This window comes from Ornithorhynchus anatinus, chromosome 18 (assembly GCF_004115215.2).
Source record: "Ornithorhynchus anatinus isolate Pmale09 chromosome 18, mOrnAna1.pri.v4, whole genome shotgun sequence".
Taxonomy (NCBI): domain Eukaryota; kingdom Metazoa; phylum Chordata; class Mammalia; order Monotremata; family Ornithorhynchidae; genus Ornithorhynchus; species Ornithorhynchus anatinus.
Genome location: NC_041745.1, coordinates 10,190,067 through 10,205,171, shown reverse-complemented (window position 1 = coordinate 10,205,171; position 15,105 = coordinate 10,190,067). Strand labels below are relative to the sequence as shown.

The 15,105-nt window shown below is 46.1% G+C and overlaps 1 long non-coding RNA gene across 2 annotated transcripts in view; it reads right to left on the bottom strand.

Annotated features, from left to right (window-relative positions):
* LOC114818212 overlaps positions 1-14,727 on the bottom strand; it is a 41,882-nt gene extending 27,155 nt beyond the window's left edge. For both annotated transcript variants that reach the window (XR_003766050.2, XR_003766051.2), the window contains exon 1: positions 14,512-14,727. This is a non-coding gene — a long non-coding RNA (uncharacterized LOC114818212). The remainder of the gene's footprint in view (positions 1-14,511) is intronic.
* Positions 14,728-15,105: the final 378 nt, after the last annotated feature.

Sequence of the window (15,105 nt, the reverse complement as noted above, 5' to 3'; positions counted from 1 at the left end):
GACATATCTTCCCCAGTGCTTAGAAAATTGCTTGGCACAGTAAGTGCTTAACAAGTACCATAATTATTATTATTAGGAGTAACCAAAATGGATTTGGAGTGCTCACTACCTCTCCCACAGGAAAGGATTTTCATGTGACTCCAGAAAATCCCATAGGCTTGGCCAAAGTTGACTACTGAGAGGATTGATCTTTACTCTTTGTTAGCCACTTTCTAATTAGCCTCTGTGCTTGCCTTGGTGGTAATGTTGTTTCTATCAACCATGCCATCCTGCTTGCCTTCATATTCTCCCTGAATCGATCAATCAGTGGTATTTATTGAGCATTTACTACGGGCATAGTGCTTTACTAAGCCATGTCCAAGAAGGCACTTTCTCCCCAAAGCATCTCAGGTACTGTCTGCTCCTGACACTTTCATTATTAAGACCAACCAACATCATTCTTTCTTCACCCAAAGACTAGCCAATTCCTCACTCCTACATTTTAACCCTGTAAAACCAGCATTTTTTTTTCTCCCACTGAAACAGTTTCACCTCATTTTCCCATTTTCCATCAGGGTATTTGTTGATTTGGTGTTTGGACAAAAGTCTGCAAAACTGTTGCAGAAAGTGAAGATGAAGTCAAAATTCCTCCATGAATTGGAAGCATCTCTGGGCAAATGGAGAGACAGGGGAAAGATTCCTGTGTGGTTACTAGGGGCCCATTGGATAGTCTCAAACTGCAGTTTTGCAAGGGCAGTTGCATTTCCTTGAATATGTTTTTATTTCCCTACTTCAAAAGCCATCTGGTTTGGACTAAATTTTGAAGAAAATATGTTTCCAAATTAGAGTAGGTCTCCCAGAGGATCTCCTCGTTAGTCCTTCTTTCCATCTTGAAGGGTTTCCGCAGCAGTTCTTCAACAAGATTCAGGATTGGCCACTTCTGAAATCTGGTGGCCAGTGGTTGCCTCCAGGCCTCTAGGCTTTCTACTGAAGGCAGAGAATCAGGCCAGTGGGACAACTAGGCAGACCCAGGAGGCAGTGCTCAATCATGCGAAGCAGTGTAGCCTAGTAGATAGAGCACAGGCCTGGGAGTTAAAAGGACCTGGATTCCATTCCCAGCTCCGCCATCTGTCTGCTGTGTGACCTTGGGCCTTTGCCTCAGTTATCTCATCTGTAAAATAAGGATTAAGGCTGTGAGTCCTGTGTGGGACAGGGACTGTGCCCAACCTGATTAGCTTGTATCTGCTTAGCAGAGTGCTTAACACATAGTAAGCACTTTAAAAATACCATCATTATTATTACTTCCTGTCTTTTAAATTCTTGTGGTCGAAGTAAGGGGCAAATCACTTCACCTCTGTGCCTCAATTTCCCCATCTGTTAAATGGGGATTAAATGCCTGTTCTCCTTCCCCTTTACACAGTGAGCCCTTGGATGGGACAGGGACTGAGTTCATTCTGATTATTTTGTATCGATCCTAGTCCTTAGTACAGTCCTCGGCATATAGTGAGCACTTAACAAATACTGTAATTATTGATGGGAGAAAATGCAGTGTAAGAAAAGCTTACTTAAAAGTCTTTTTAGATACTTGGTCAGGAAGTCTTATTAAACAGCATCCAGGTTTCAATCAACCAACCAGTGGTATTTATTGAGTGCTTACTGTGTGCACAGCATTGTAGTAATAGCTGGGGAGATGACAAAACAACAGAATTATAACACATTCCCTGCCTACCTCATCTGTAAAATGGATTAAGATTGTGAGCCCCATGTGGGGCGGGGGCTGTAAACAACCGGATGAATATTCTGCATCTACCTCACTGCTTCAAACAGTGCCCAGCATATTTTAAGTGCTTAACAAATGCCAGAATTATTATTGTTGTTGTTATTATTAATAATAATAATTTTAAAAATAATAAAATAGATTTGGGAATAAGGATGTCAGGGCTTTGCCAAAGTTCATGGACACTTCCTGATTTTGATCTTGTGGGTGCAAAGTTGCCTCAGTGGGGTATGGCTTTCTTAAGTGCCTTGGTGACTCAGGTATTACACCACTGGAATCACTGCCACCTAAGGTGAGAAACCCTGTCTAGTCTCACCGCTCCACCTGGTTCTCTGAAGACTCTGGAGGGCAGGGTGAGAAGAGGTGTTATTATGGCTGAGAGCAGGGGGCTGGGAGTCAGGCTGCCTGGGTTCTAGGCCCTTGCCTGCCGTGTGATCTTAGGTAAGTCAGTAAGTAAGTAAATGCTTGGTCTCTCTCCCTCACGAGCCCCTAGTGGGACCGGGACTGTAATCAATCTGATTATTTTGTATTTACCCCAGTGCTTACTTGACACATACTAAGACCTTAATAAATACTATCTTTATTATTATTTGAAAGGATATTGTGTCCCAGAAGAATTCATTGCAACTCCCGGATTCTAGTTCAGGCTAATTTGAATCAGAAAGCCACTTCCAGACTTGCATTCTTGAGGTCTTTGGGTTCTTTGACCATGAAACAATTGGCAATTGCTAAGGCACTTGGCCTCTGCTCAAAAATGAACACCATTTCTCGCCCTGCTCTGTGGAGCTGACTTGAGCCCGGCCTTCTTGCTTTCAGATTTACTGCAAGTAGAACTGCTTTCGTCCTTTCACATGGGAACCAGCACACACACACACCCAAATTCCCAAAGAGAGACAGAACCTTAAATTTGAGTTCTGGGGGCACTGCTGAACTTCACTGTGATGGGATGGAGGGTGTCCTTTCGGGCTGGGAAGGAGAGCAGGAGAGAGTCAGGACTCAAGATGGGACTTTCCTCCCACTCTCGCCCAGAGCCCTCCCTGCCCCGTGGAGGTGGAACTCTCTGGGGCAGAGAACAGGGCAGGGGCAAGGAAGGGAGAGGGTCCAGAATCAGAACTATGCAAAAATCGCCAAAATGCCTAGACACAGATCTTTACTGCTGCCTCCTCTGCAGGCAACTAAGTCACCATGAAATTATCATCAGCAGCACTGAAATTGCCACTATGGAATTTGTTAAACACTATGTACCAATGCACTGCACTCAATGCTGGGGCAGATACCAGCTAATCAGGTTGGACGCAGTCCCTGTCCCCTCGGGGCACAGTGTCAATCTCCATTTTACAGATGAGGTAACTGAGGCCCAGAGAAGTTAAATGACTCGGTATGTGATTTGTCCAAGGTCACGCAGCAGACAAGTGGTGGAGCTGGAGTTAGAACCCAAGTCCTTCTGACTCCCAAGCCTGTGCTCTATCCACTAGGTCAAGCTGCTTCTCTGTCACTCAATTAAATAGCATTTTACAGAGAACATGCGTGCGTGCATTCCTAGCTCTCTGTGGCTTGGTCCTAGCTCAGGGGCCCTGTGGAACCAGGCTGGGCTGGCACAGAGTCAAACCCTTTCAGCTTTGGGCAGGCTCAGACAGTTCCCCTACCCCCTACTGCCTGTGTCCCCAGGGGAAGGGGACAGTGGCGGGGAGGGGAGGAATGGAAAACGGACGACAACATGTGCTTTGGGTTTTGGCTTCATCTCTCCCATGGAGCTGGCGGGGAATGGGGCTGAAACCGTGGTCGTGGTCGTGTGAGTGTTTTTCTTTTCTTGATGCCCTCGGAGCGGGCATCACGGCGGGCTGATCCTGGAGGGTGGGGGGCACATGGCAGGTCAGGTGAACCATGCTTCATCAGTCCACTGTATTTATTGAGTACTTACCATGTGTACAGCACTGTACTAAGCGCTTGGGGGAGTACAGTATAACCAAAAAACAGACGCATTCCCTGCCCACATGAGGGCACAGTCTGGCTTTGAGGGCAGGGGTGAAGAAATTAATCCTAAGGATGGCAGCCCTCTACATAAATATATAGATACATACATACATACATTCATATTCTATCTCTCTCCCCCTGCCCCGCCCCTGCCAGCTGTATTCCTGCTGGGGCAGACAGAGCAACAAGTAAGTGGGAAGGGAGGGGTGGCACACACAAAGAAGCAGCGTGGCCTAGGGGAGAGAGCACGGCCCCTGGGAGTCAGGAGGACCTGGGTTCTAATCCCACCTCTGCCACTTGTCTGCTGTGAGATCTTGGGTCAATCACTTCACTTCTCTGGGCCTCAGTGACCTCATCCTTGAAATGGGGATTAAGACTGTGAGCTCCATGTGGGATAGGGACTGTGTCCAACCAGATTTGCTTGTACCTACCCCAGCGCTTAGTACAAAACCTGGCACATAGTAAGCACTTAACAAATACCATAATTATTACTATTGTTACACACTGCCAAGTGCAAGCAGGATTTGTACAGGCAGGACTGATTCATGGCCACAGTGACAGCAGCCTGGCACTGACGCTACGCCCGAGTGCCACAGTGCCACTTGGCCTAGTGGAAAGGGCACGAGCCTGGGGACCAGAGATCTGAGGTCTCATCCCAAATCCATCTTTTGCCTGCTATGTGACCTTGGGGCAAGTCACTTAACTTCTCTGCCCCTCACTTTCCTCATCTGTAAAATGGGGATTCAAGGCCTGTTTTGCCTCTTCCTTGGACTGTGAGCCCCATGTTGGGCAGGACCATGTCTGGCCTGATTATCTTGTAACTACCCTGTGTTTATAACAGTGCCTGGCCCAGAATTAACAAATTAGTATATATGACTACTAGGTACCAATGTGGAGACAAGCAAGAGTGGGTTATGGTCACAGGAGCCGAGGTCCTTCAATTGTGGGGAGGGGGCTTCTCTCCAGCCTTCAGGACGGAGGCCCCAGCTTAGGGACGGAGGCCCCAGCTTAACGAGGGGTCAGGCTCACCAGCTTGGGAAGACTTCCTAGGCTATCTATCACACTGCTCCAAGTGACAGCCCTTTCCTCCTAATATTTTCTTTCTGTCTTGCTCTCTCTGCCTCTCTCTCTCTCTCTCTCTCTCTCTCTCTCTCTCCCCTCTCCCAAGAACTGTATCCCCATTGTCCTGTAGAGAGGGAAAAAAAGGGGCGGTGATTGCCAGAGTTCATGAAAGTTTGGAATAAGCTCCTATGCTTTTAGATTCTGCTCTGGCCAGCCACTTGATGCCCTCTGGATGCCCTAATCTTTGCCAGCAGGAAATAGAACCAACTACTTTGGTCCTTCTGCCCCCTGCGTTGTTTGAAGCCTTTCCAGGTTTCCCATCCCTGATCTCCTCTTTCCTATAATAATTGCCACTAGCCAAGTCCCTTCCCTTCCTTTCATTGTGCTCTGATGCTGTTTTGGATTGGATGGCTCGGGGAGGGATTGAGGATGGATTTTCTAGCCTTTATTATCCCTTTCTCTGGACTATTCAGGTATGGAGACACAAAGAGATAGGGTGAGGGAGGCACCCACGCACCCTTCCACCTGCCACTTTGGACTCTCTGAGAAGGATGTCCTCAGCATGGACCCAGGAGCCATGACAGGTACAGAAATACAGAAATTATAACAATAATAATAGTGGTATTTGTTAAGTGCTTACTGGGTGCCAAGCAATGTACTAAGCGCTGGGGTAGAATCAAGACAATCAAGGTAGGCACAATCCCTGTCCACATGGGGTTCATAGTCCAAAGGGGAGGCAGAACAGAAACTGAATCCCCATTTTACTGATGAAGTAATGGAGGCCCAAAGAAAGTGTGGACTTGCCCAAGCATGAGAAGCAGTGTGGCCTAGTGGCAAGAGCACAGGTTTAGGAGTCAGATGACTTGGGTTCTAATCCTGGTGCTGCCACTTGTCTGCTCTGTGATCTTGGGTAAGTCGCTTCACTTCACTGTGCCTCAGTTCCCTCATGTGCAAAACGGGGATTCATAGACCATGAAATACTTTACAAATAAGAGGAAAAAGGAAAAGGGGATATATGTGAGTTAAATTTTAAGAACTAGGATATATACGTTATGAACACAAGTACTCTGGGTGGCTAAGTACTAAATTGGCACAGAAGTGCTAGATGGAATTTGGGGGATGATAAATGGAGAGATAAGAAATTAATCAGGGAAGACCTCTTGGCGGAGATGTGATTTCAGCAGGGATTAGACATGAGGAAGAGCTGTGTGGAAAGGTGCATTTGAAGGGGAAGTGAGAAAGAAGGTGGTGGGGAGATGAGAGGTTTAAATGGCTGTGGGGTCACCCCAAAATGTTGCTTTGGGAGCTGCCAACTGCACTCCTATCACCCCAAGTTGGACACCAACCCTGGAGGGGGCCAAGGCTTCAATAGATCAATCTATGATATTTATTGAGCACTTACCTCTCTCTCTCTCTCTCTCTTTCTACCGCCCACCCCGCACGCTCCGCTCCTCCGCCGCCCATCTCCTCACCGTCCCTCGGTCTCGCCTATCCCGCCGTCGACCCCTGGGTCACGTCCTCCCGCGGTCCTGGAAAGCCCTCCCTCCTCACCTCCGCCAAACTGATTCTCTTTCCCTCTTCAAAACCCTACTTAAAACTCACCTCCTCCAAGAGGCGTTCCCAGACTGAGCTCCTCTTCTCCCTCTACTCCCTCTGCCATCCCCCCTTTACCTCTCCGCAGCTAAACCCTCATTTTCCCCTTTTCCCTCTGCTCCTCCACCTCTCCCTTCCCATCCCCACAGCACTGTACTCGTCCGCTCGACTATATATATTTTCGTTACCCTATTTATTTTGTTAATGAATTGTACATCGCCTTGATTCTATTTAGTTGCCATTGTTTTTACGAGATGTTCTTCCCCTTGACTCTGTTTATTGCCATTGTTCTTGTCTGTCCGTCTCCCCCGATTAGACTGTAAGCCCGTCAAACGGCAGGGACCGTCTCTATCTGTTGCCGACTTGTTCATCCCAAGCGCTTAGTCCAGTGCTCTGCACATAGTAAGCGCTCAATAAATACTATTGAATGAATGAATGAATGAACTTACTCTGGCTGAGCACTGGATTAAATGGATGAACACTATACTAAGCACTGAATGGGATGGAAGGGGCTCCATAAGAGCTTGTTTCTAAATTAAACTTAATTTGCAGGGAGGTCTCCATGGAACCAGTTTCATCTTGGGGATTTTCTCCCTAGAATGACAGGTCCATGGGACCAATCCAAAGAATTTAATCTGAATTCAAAAGCAATTGTGGAAAACCCAGGTTTCCGCCCTCACCTCCGCCCCCCTGGCCTCCATCTCTCAACTCACTCCCCTTGCCCCTTCCCAGGGGAGTCAGCTGAGCCTGGCCAACTCTACAGGTGGCCTCCCGTGGTCCCAGGGAGGAAGGGGAAAACTCAAGGATGGCTGGTGGGAAGGTGTGGGCCAAGGTGAGTGCCAAACCCTACATGGGAATTCTTGGCAACATGTGTGTATGTACGTGTATGCTCACGCATGTGGTAGAGGGAAGGGAGTTTGGAAAGCTCTTTCAGAGGACTGAGAAAAAGAGGAGTAACAGAGGATACATAGAGGAATAATTCAGGAGGACAGGAAATCCCATGAAAGGGAGCACCAGGAAAAGAGACATCAAAAAGAGAGAACTATCCTGAGGGCCCCCTGTAACTTCCCTAAAATCAAACGCAGGCCTAGTGCCCTAAGATAGCTCAGAATGCCCCCATGACCTCAAGCAGACAGTCGGCGACGCGCTCGGTCTGGGCTCACCAGATAGGGTTTCTGTACCTTGGTTTTTAAATGGTCTTGTTTTTCCCTTTCCCATTTCCTTCTGGACCTCATAAAATGACTTTAATGAGTGACGCAGAGCGCTCGTTTGGCGACGGGCTCCCTGGGGACCGACCGGCAGAGCAGAGCGACTTCTCGGTTGGTCGTGGAAACCACATGCAGGGGTGCCAATTCCTTTGGGCTCGGGGACAGGCGGCCCCACCTGGCTAGCTGTGTCTTTAAAAAAAAAAAAAGCCCCCAAACAAACACTCAGAACAACTCAAGGGTTCCCTGCATCTATAACCCAAAAAACTAACCCAAAATGGCACCCACAGGAAACTGCTGGGGCAAGACATAAACAACATTGCTTTCATTGTGTGTACGCTGCAGGATATAAACACAGCTGCACCAAAAGTCACACACATTCCAAACTTGCTCAGGGTTGCCATGTGATGACACAAGAAGAGAGAAGTATGTTGACAGAGAGCTGGATGCAGGGCATTTCCCTCAAGTTGGCTCTGGGGTGATAGCCCCAGTCACTGGATACGAAGACCCCAAACAACCTTAAATCAAAGTGCATCAAAGGCAAGAGCACAGTGCAAACCCAGAGCCTGCCTCGGCAGGAAGGAACATGGCCCCCCGACAACTTCTGCTCACCCCTTGGTGGGTGAAGAAGGTACTTTACCCTTGGAAGCATCTCAGTACAGCTCCAGAGAAGCAGTGTGGCCTATTGGAAAGAGTGAGGGCCTGGGAGTCGGAGGACCTGGGCTCTAAAACCGGCACTGCCATCTGTCTGCTGAGTGACCTCAGGCAACTCATTTCACTACTTGTGGGTCTGATACTTTATCTGTAAAATGGGGATTCAATCCTACTCCTTACTTAGACTGTGAGCCTCATGTGGGACCAGAACTGTGCCCAACTTGATTAACTTGTTGCTACCCCAGCACTTAGAACAGTGCTTGGCACACAGGAACCTTGCTCCAGGCCCCAATCAATCAATGGTATTTATTGAGTGCTTATGTTGTGCAGAGAACTGTACTAAATGCTTGGGAGAGGACAATATTACAGAATTAGCAGATACTTTCTCTGCCCATAATGAGCTTAGCATCTAAGAGGAACCTTGCCCACAGCTGGTGAGAGGCATTTATGGAGGAGAGAGCAAAGTCTAATGACTAGCCCACTTTTTATGGTATTTGTTAAGTGCTTAATATGTGCAAGGCACTGTACTAAGCACTGGGGTAGAAACAAGTTATTCAAGTTGGACAGAGTCCATGTGCCTCAGGGGGCTCGCAGTCTTATTTAATTCCCATTTTACAGATGAGGTTGCTTGGGCTCAGTGAAGTCAAGTGATTTGGTAAGTGACTTGTCCAAGGTCACCCAGCAGACAAGAGGTGGCATAAGGAGTAGAACCCAGGTCCTTCTGACTCCCAGGCCCGTGCTCTGAAAGGAATGAAAAATCAGGCAGAAAAGCTAGTCTCACAGAGTGACCCTGGCTTAAACTTTTAATCTCTCTGCCCTTCAAGGCCTCTAATTAGGGGGGCAATGATGTCTCTGTGATCCTGGGACGAGTAGGTATTATCACATGGAATCCCCACAAAGTCACCCCGAAAATCGGAGTGTGCCTGTTCACTTTTCTCTCTGGATCCGATAGTCAGTGCCCATCCACTAGCCGAGTTTAAATGGAAATGCTATAGTTTCAGCAAACTAAACCTCAGGGTGCCTGTTTTCTCCCTGGCAAATGATCTGGGCATAGCAATCAATGCGGTCCCAGTCAAAACTTGCCCCAGCACGATTCCTCCAAGTTAATGCCTCTCAGAGGTATCAAGTCCCCTTCTGGTTTCCAATTCTCAAGCTGTACCCTTGAGTTGAGAAACCATTTTCTCCAATGACACACAAGCAGTTTTATCATGCAGCCAGAATATTTCAAGCTCGCTAATAAATTGAGAGGCAAACACGTTTCCTCCTGGGATTATTCTGTGCTCTGAGGGTTTCTGGTTTCACCGGCCCTTCCAAAGGGTTCTGTGACTTCATCATTTTCACCAGCTGCTGCTTTGTCTCTGAATCTCAGAAACTGGAAGTTTTGTGCTCAATGCCCAGATCATTTCAGGGGCTAGAGTCAACACCAAAGCCTGATGATTGATACTCTGGACATCACTAATATTGACTTCTTCCCTCACCTTTGGCTCTGTAGTCCAACGACAGAGTAAAGAACAGGGTGGTGTCTCAGTCCTGAGAAAACTAAATTGCTTCTTGAGGGAAAGGTTTGCAAATGTCAATTGGCCCCTTATGACCTAATCTGACAATGATATTTATTGAACATTTACCGTGTGCAGAGCACTGCATTAAGCGCTTGGAAGAATACACTGGAACAGAGTTGACAGACACATTCCCTGCCCACAAGCACCTTACAGTCTAGAGGAATCACGGCATCATGGCGCAGTGCCTCCTCTGATTAACTTGAGGGTTTTTTTGCATCTTCAGTTGCATTCTAATCAGATTATGTATCCACAGGGGCCTGACCTCCCCCATCCTGAGCACTTCTGGAAGTTAGTAAATGGTCAGGGCCCCTGCCCCCTCCCCCATCCCCGGAAATCTCCCATGGAACACTGCTGACTCTATCTCCAATCCTAGCCCAGGAACTATGGAGCTGGAAGAAGCTAAGATGGGATGCTGAGGCTTAATTAATCAATCAATCAACAGTATTTATTAAGAGCTTACTATATGTAGAGCCCTGTACTAAATGCTTGGGAGAGGATAATACATTTACACAAGTTGCGGAGGGAAGACTTACATGGCGGTATTACTTTAGTACATGCTTGGTACATAGTAAGTGCTTAACAAGCACCATGAAAAAAAGATAGAAATGTCAGGAAACCAAACATCTTACTCAGATTTCTCTAATTACCAAGAATGAAAATCAGTGAAATACCAAGAGATGCTTCGCCTTCATGACAGGAATACTTCTAAAAAAGACTTGCTGACAGGCTCTACGTTGTTAAAGATCAGATAATTTACCAGTTATCAGATAATTGAAATGAAAATATACTTGTCACTCAAAATATCTGATAACTGAAGACAAACAGTAGTGTCAGCCAAAATTACTTGGCTAATTTGTTAGGGTAGACCTGGCCACAGTCTGGGAGTGAAAAATCAAACTAGAATATCTTTCAAGGAGTGCACATGAGCCAGGATATTTGCTAGAGAAGTAGTTCCTTCCATCAGTGTTCCCATGAACCTTCTAGAAAATCCTTCTATTTAATTCAGGCTTATTTTCTAGGTTTACTATCTTCCAGCGAGAAATGGTTGAATATATTGAAATGGTTATTCTAGGCTAGATATATGTTATTTATTTATTTATTTATTTATTTATTTATTTATTTATTTAGCTGTTTATTTATATTAATGTCTGTTTCCCCCTCTAGATTGTGAGCAGCTTGTGGGCAGGAATGTAACAGTTGTGCTCTCCCAAGTGCTTAGAATAGCGCTTTGCACACAGTAAGTGCTCAATAAATGCGATTGACTGATTGATTAGATACGAGAGAGCCGTGGGGTGTCACGGAAAGAGAATGGGGTCTGAGAGTTGGCAGACCCTAGTCCTAGTTTCGTCTATGCCCCAAGCAGATTGATGACCTTGGGCAAGTCAAAACCTCTGCAGGCCTCAATTTCCTCATCTATGAAATGGGGAGAATGATACCTGTCTTTTCTGACTTCACCAGGTTGCTGTAAGGACAGAAATGGGATTGGTGATGTTAACGTGCTTGGGGAACAAAAGTGCTTCAGAAAATCAAGGTATTATTATTATGGTCATTATTAGCATTGAGGAGACCGATCCTGTTCAATTTAATCTCTCCAGGATCAGCTCGAGGATGCAGCAGGGGTCTGGATATTGATATGAACGTAAGCTACCGGAAACTCTTCCGACTTAGTCTCCAAAGACTATGGTAAGTCTGAGACCGTCAATCAGACACTGCTATATGTTGGGGTCTCTGTTTTGATGGCACATATACAAGAACATATGCCGATGATTAGGAATTGCTTGGAAAAGTCAGCACTGAGCTCTCGTTTGACAATAAGTCCTCAGAAGGCCAAGATTTTGTATCAGCCTACGCCTAGGAAACCCTGCAAACAACCAAAGATTTTTGTTGGCAACTGCTCCTGAATCCTGTTGCCTAGGTAGCACAAGATCCAGTTATTCATGGAGGGACAAAGAAGGAGAAAACAGAATCAAGAGGACCAACCTTTGGGAATTGACAAGCAGGGTTCATGGTCAAGAGGCCACTTGGTTGCACTCTCTAAATGGAAGCCCTTCAAAATGGGAGATTCCCTACCTCCCACATGGAGGTAAGATCTACTCCAAATGGAGACGGCCCATCTGGTTTCTTGAGCAACATCATCATTGCTACCAGTGAGCCATAAATTTAACATCAAGTGGCAAGATAGGGTCACTGACATCACGGTCCTAGAACACGGTAACCAGCATCAAAGCAATGATGACCACCTCACGAGGGTGTGAGAGGAGGACGGGTGACTTTGGGATACCCAAGAAGCTGCCATTTAGTGACTGGCACTGGGGTAGATAGGAGATAATCAGATAGGACTCAGTACCTGTCCTGCATAGGGCTCGCAGTCTAATGCTTCAGAAAGATCAAGTCTCAGATATTACCTTTGAGAGCACTAAGTGTGGAATCGATTGTCATCTCACACACAGGGCTTTTCATTGCTACTGAACAAGAGGAGAGAAACTCACTGCTTGTAGAGTCACCTTCAAAAATGCACACACACGCATGCACACACACACGCACACATATTGCTCATAATAATGGTGGTATTTGTGAAGCACTTACTATGTGCCAGGCACTATACTACATGCTGGGGCGGATACAAGCAAATTGGTTTAGACACAGTCCCTTTCCCAAATGGGGCTCACAATCCCCATTTTCAGGTGAGGTAACTGAGACCCAAGGTCACATAGGAAACAACTGATTGAGCTGGGATTAGAACCAGGTTCTCTGGTTCTCAGACCCGGGCTCTTTTCCCAAGGCCACGCTGCTTTCCACTTGCATGGCACGGGTGGCAGAGAATGTGGGAGATTTCCAGGCAACTGAGTCCAACCCTCCGTAACTTACATCACTTTTCTTCTCCTACATTTTATAATAATTCAACGCAAAAGAACCTAGCAAAATCTAATCAAGAGGGAAGTACGGAAAGTTGAATGACCTAAAGGCCAATCCTCTATGCACTACGCCGTTCTGCTTCTAAGAAACACTAAGAAGCATAATTTTATTCTTATTTGGAGCCTGAGCCAGCCACCTGTCTCAACTTCTTTTCCCAGAACCCTCCCTTAGGACCTCCATAAATAGTCAGCAGAGGACAGAGGGCAGGAAAGGGAAGGAAGGAGGGAAAGGCAAAGGGAACTGTTCAAGCAGAGTAGTGTAAAAATAACACCGGTCCGGCCCTTAGCCCCAAGCAAATATTTCTCTTGAAGCAACAGACAATATAAATGGTCTCTAAAGGAATTGTAGGGGTTTTTTTAAATCAATCAAAAGTGGATGTGGTGGTCAACACTAAATTTATTGGGCATCTGTCTCAGGACAAAAATTCAGTGAGCAAGTGAACCTGCTTTCTAACTTTCTAATTTTGCTATGGGGATGACCTTTATAACCTTCAAAAGAGAGGTGGAGTTAGGGATTTGATACTAGGTCACTTTGCTTTTCTGTACTAAAAATAACAGTAATAACTTTGGTATTTGTTAAACGTTTACTACATGCCAAGCACTGAACTTACTGCCAGGGTAGAAGCAAGATAATCAGGCACAGTCCCTGTTCTACACTGGGCTCCCAGTCTAAGTAGGAGGGAGAACAGGTATTGAATTCCCCACTTTACAGATGAGGAAACTGAGGTACAGAGAAGTTAAGTGACTTGCCCAAGATACTGCAGAAGGCAAGCGGTAGAGCCGGGATTAGAATCCAAGTCCATTGACTCCCAGGCCTGTGCTCTTTTCTCAAGGCCACACTGTTTCCCAGCCAACGGTTCACATTTGGTCTTCTGTTTGGGTTTCAAACCTATCTGGAGGCCTTTATATAAAATAAGTCCATGTTTTATGAACTTAAGGAGTGGAGTTAGAACATTCAAACTAAATTTGACTCTCCAGCGCCATCTATGGTGGGCTTCCAAATTTCAATGGTGATACAGGCCTTGTCAGAAGACCTGAGTTCTAATTCCAGTTCCACCATTAATCTTCTGTGTGACCCTGGGCAACTCGCTTATCTTCTCTGGGTCTCAGTTGCCACATCTATAAAATGGGGATTCAATGCCTGTTCTCCCTCCTACTTAGACCGTGAGCCCCGCGTCGGACAGGATCTGTGTCTGACTGGATTAATTTGTATTTACCCTAGTGCTTAGAACAGTGCTATATACGTAGTAAGCGCTTAACAAATATTATAATAATATTAGAAAAAGGGCCCCACCGGCCATTATACAATTAAAAGGAACCTCTTACCATGTAAAATTAAGACACATTTTCTTTTTCCCCAGCACTCAGTTCAGTGCTTTGCACAAAGTAGGCAGTCAATAAGTTCCACTGAATGAATGAATGAATGCCAATGGTGGCTCTTTCTTGTCCTTGATTTGCTGCCTCTACTTAAGGTCTGCCCACTGAAAACACAGAGCTTGCCCTAAAGGAGTTGGGGGTTGTCTCAACTACGGAGAAAAGGATCTTTTCACTCTTCCCTCCCAACACTGTAATGGCCTGTAGAATATTGCAATAAAAGAAGAGGAGAGACATGCCGTTATAGAAGGCAAACCATGCAAACCATGCACTGGGGGGATGGAAAAAGGAAGATGAAATCCAGTAAAGTTAAAAAAAAAATACAACCCCCCCCCATCCAAAACAGTGCTTTTGTAATCACATGGAAGAGTTGCCAGACACCCTGTATTCAGTATTCAAGATCGTCCTTATTTCAGTACCTTGCTTCATTTTCCCAGAAAGGTCCGTCGGTAGTTGCAGAGAGATAAATTTTCTCTTTAGTCGGGGTGACACAAGTTCTGGCTTTCTTTAGGAGCTGAAGGTGAATAAATCAGAAGCAGCCTGGCTCTGAAGACTGTGGAATGAGCACTGACTCCGATTTCTCCCTTCTTTGGTCCGAACTTTAGTAGGACTTTGATGATGAGGAAAGTGTTGGTCTGTCAGAAATGAAGAGAGAGAGAGTTCCAGGTAAGAGGGAGAACACAACCAGACGGTCGTCGACAAGACAGATGAGATTCAAGGTAGTGAGCAGGTTGGCGCTGTAAGCTCCTTGTGGGCAGGGAACGTGGATTGCCAGCTCTGTTATATTATACTCTCCCAAGTGCTTTGCTGCCCGAATTGTTTTTCTGAAGAAACGTTCAGCCCATACCTCCTCACTCTTCAAAAAACTCCAATGGCTGCCCATCCACTTCCAGGTCAAACAGAAACTCCTTACCATTGACTTTAAGGCACTCAATCTGCTCACCCCCCTCCTACCTTTCCTCGCTGATTTCAATCGATCAATGGTATTTATTGAGCACTTACTTTGTGCAGAG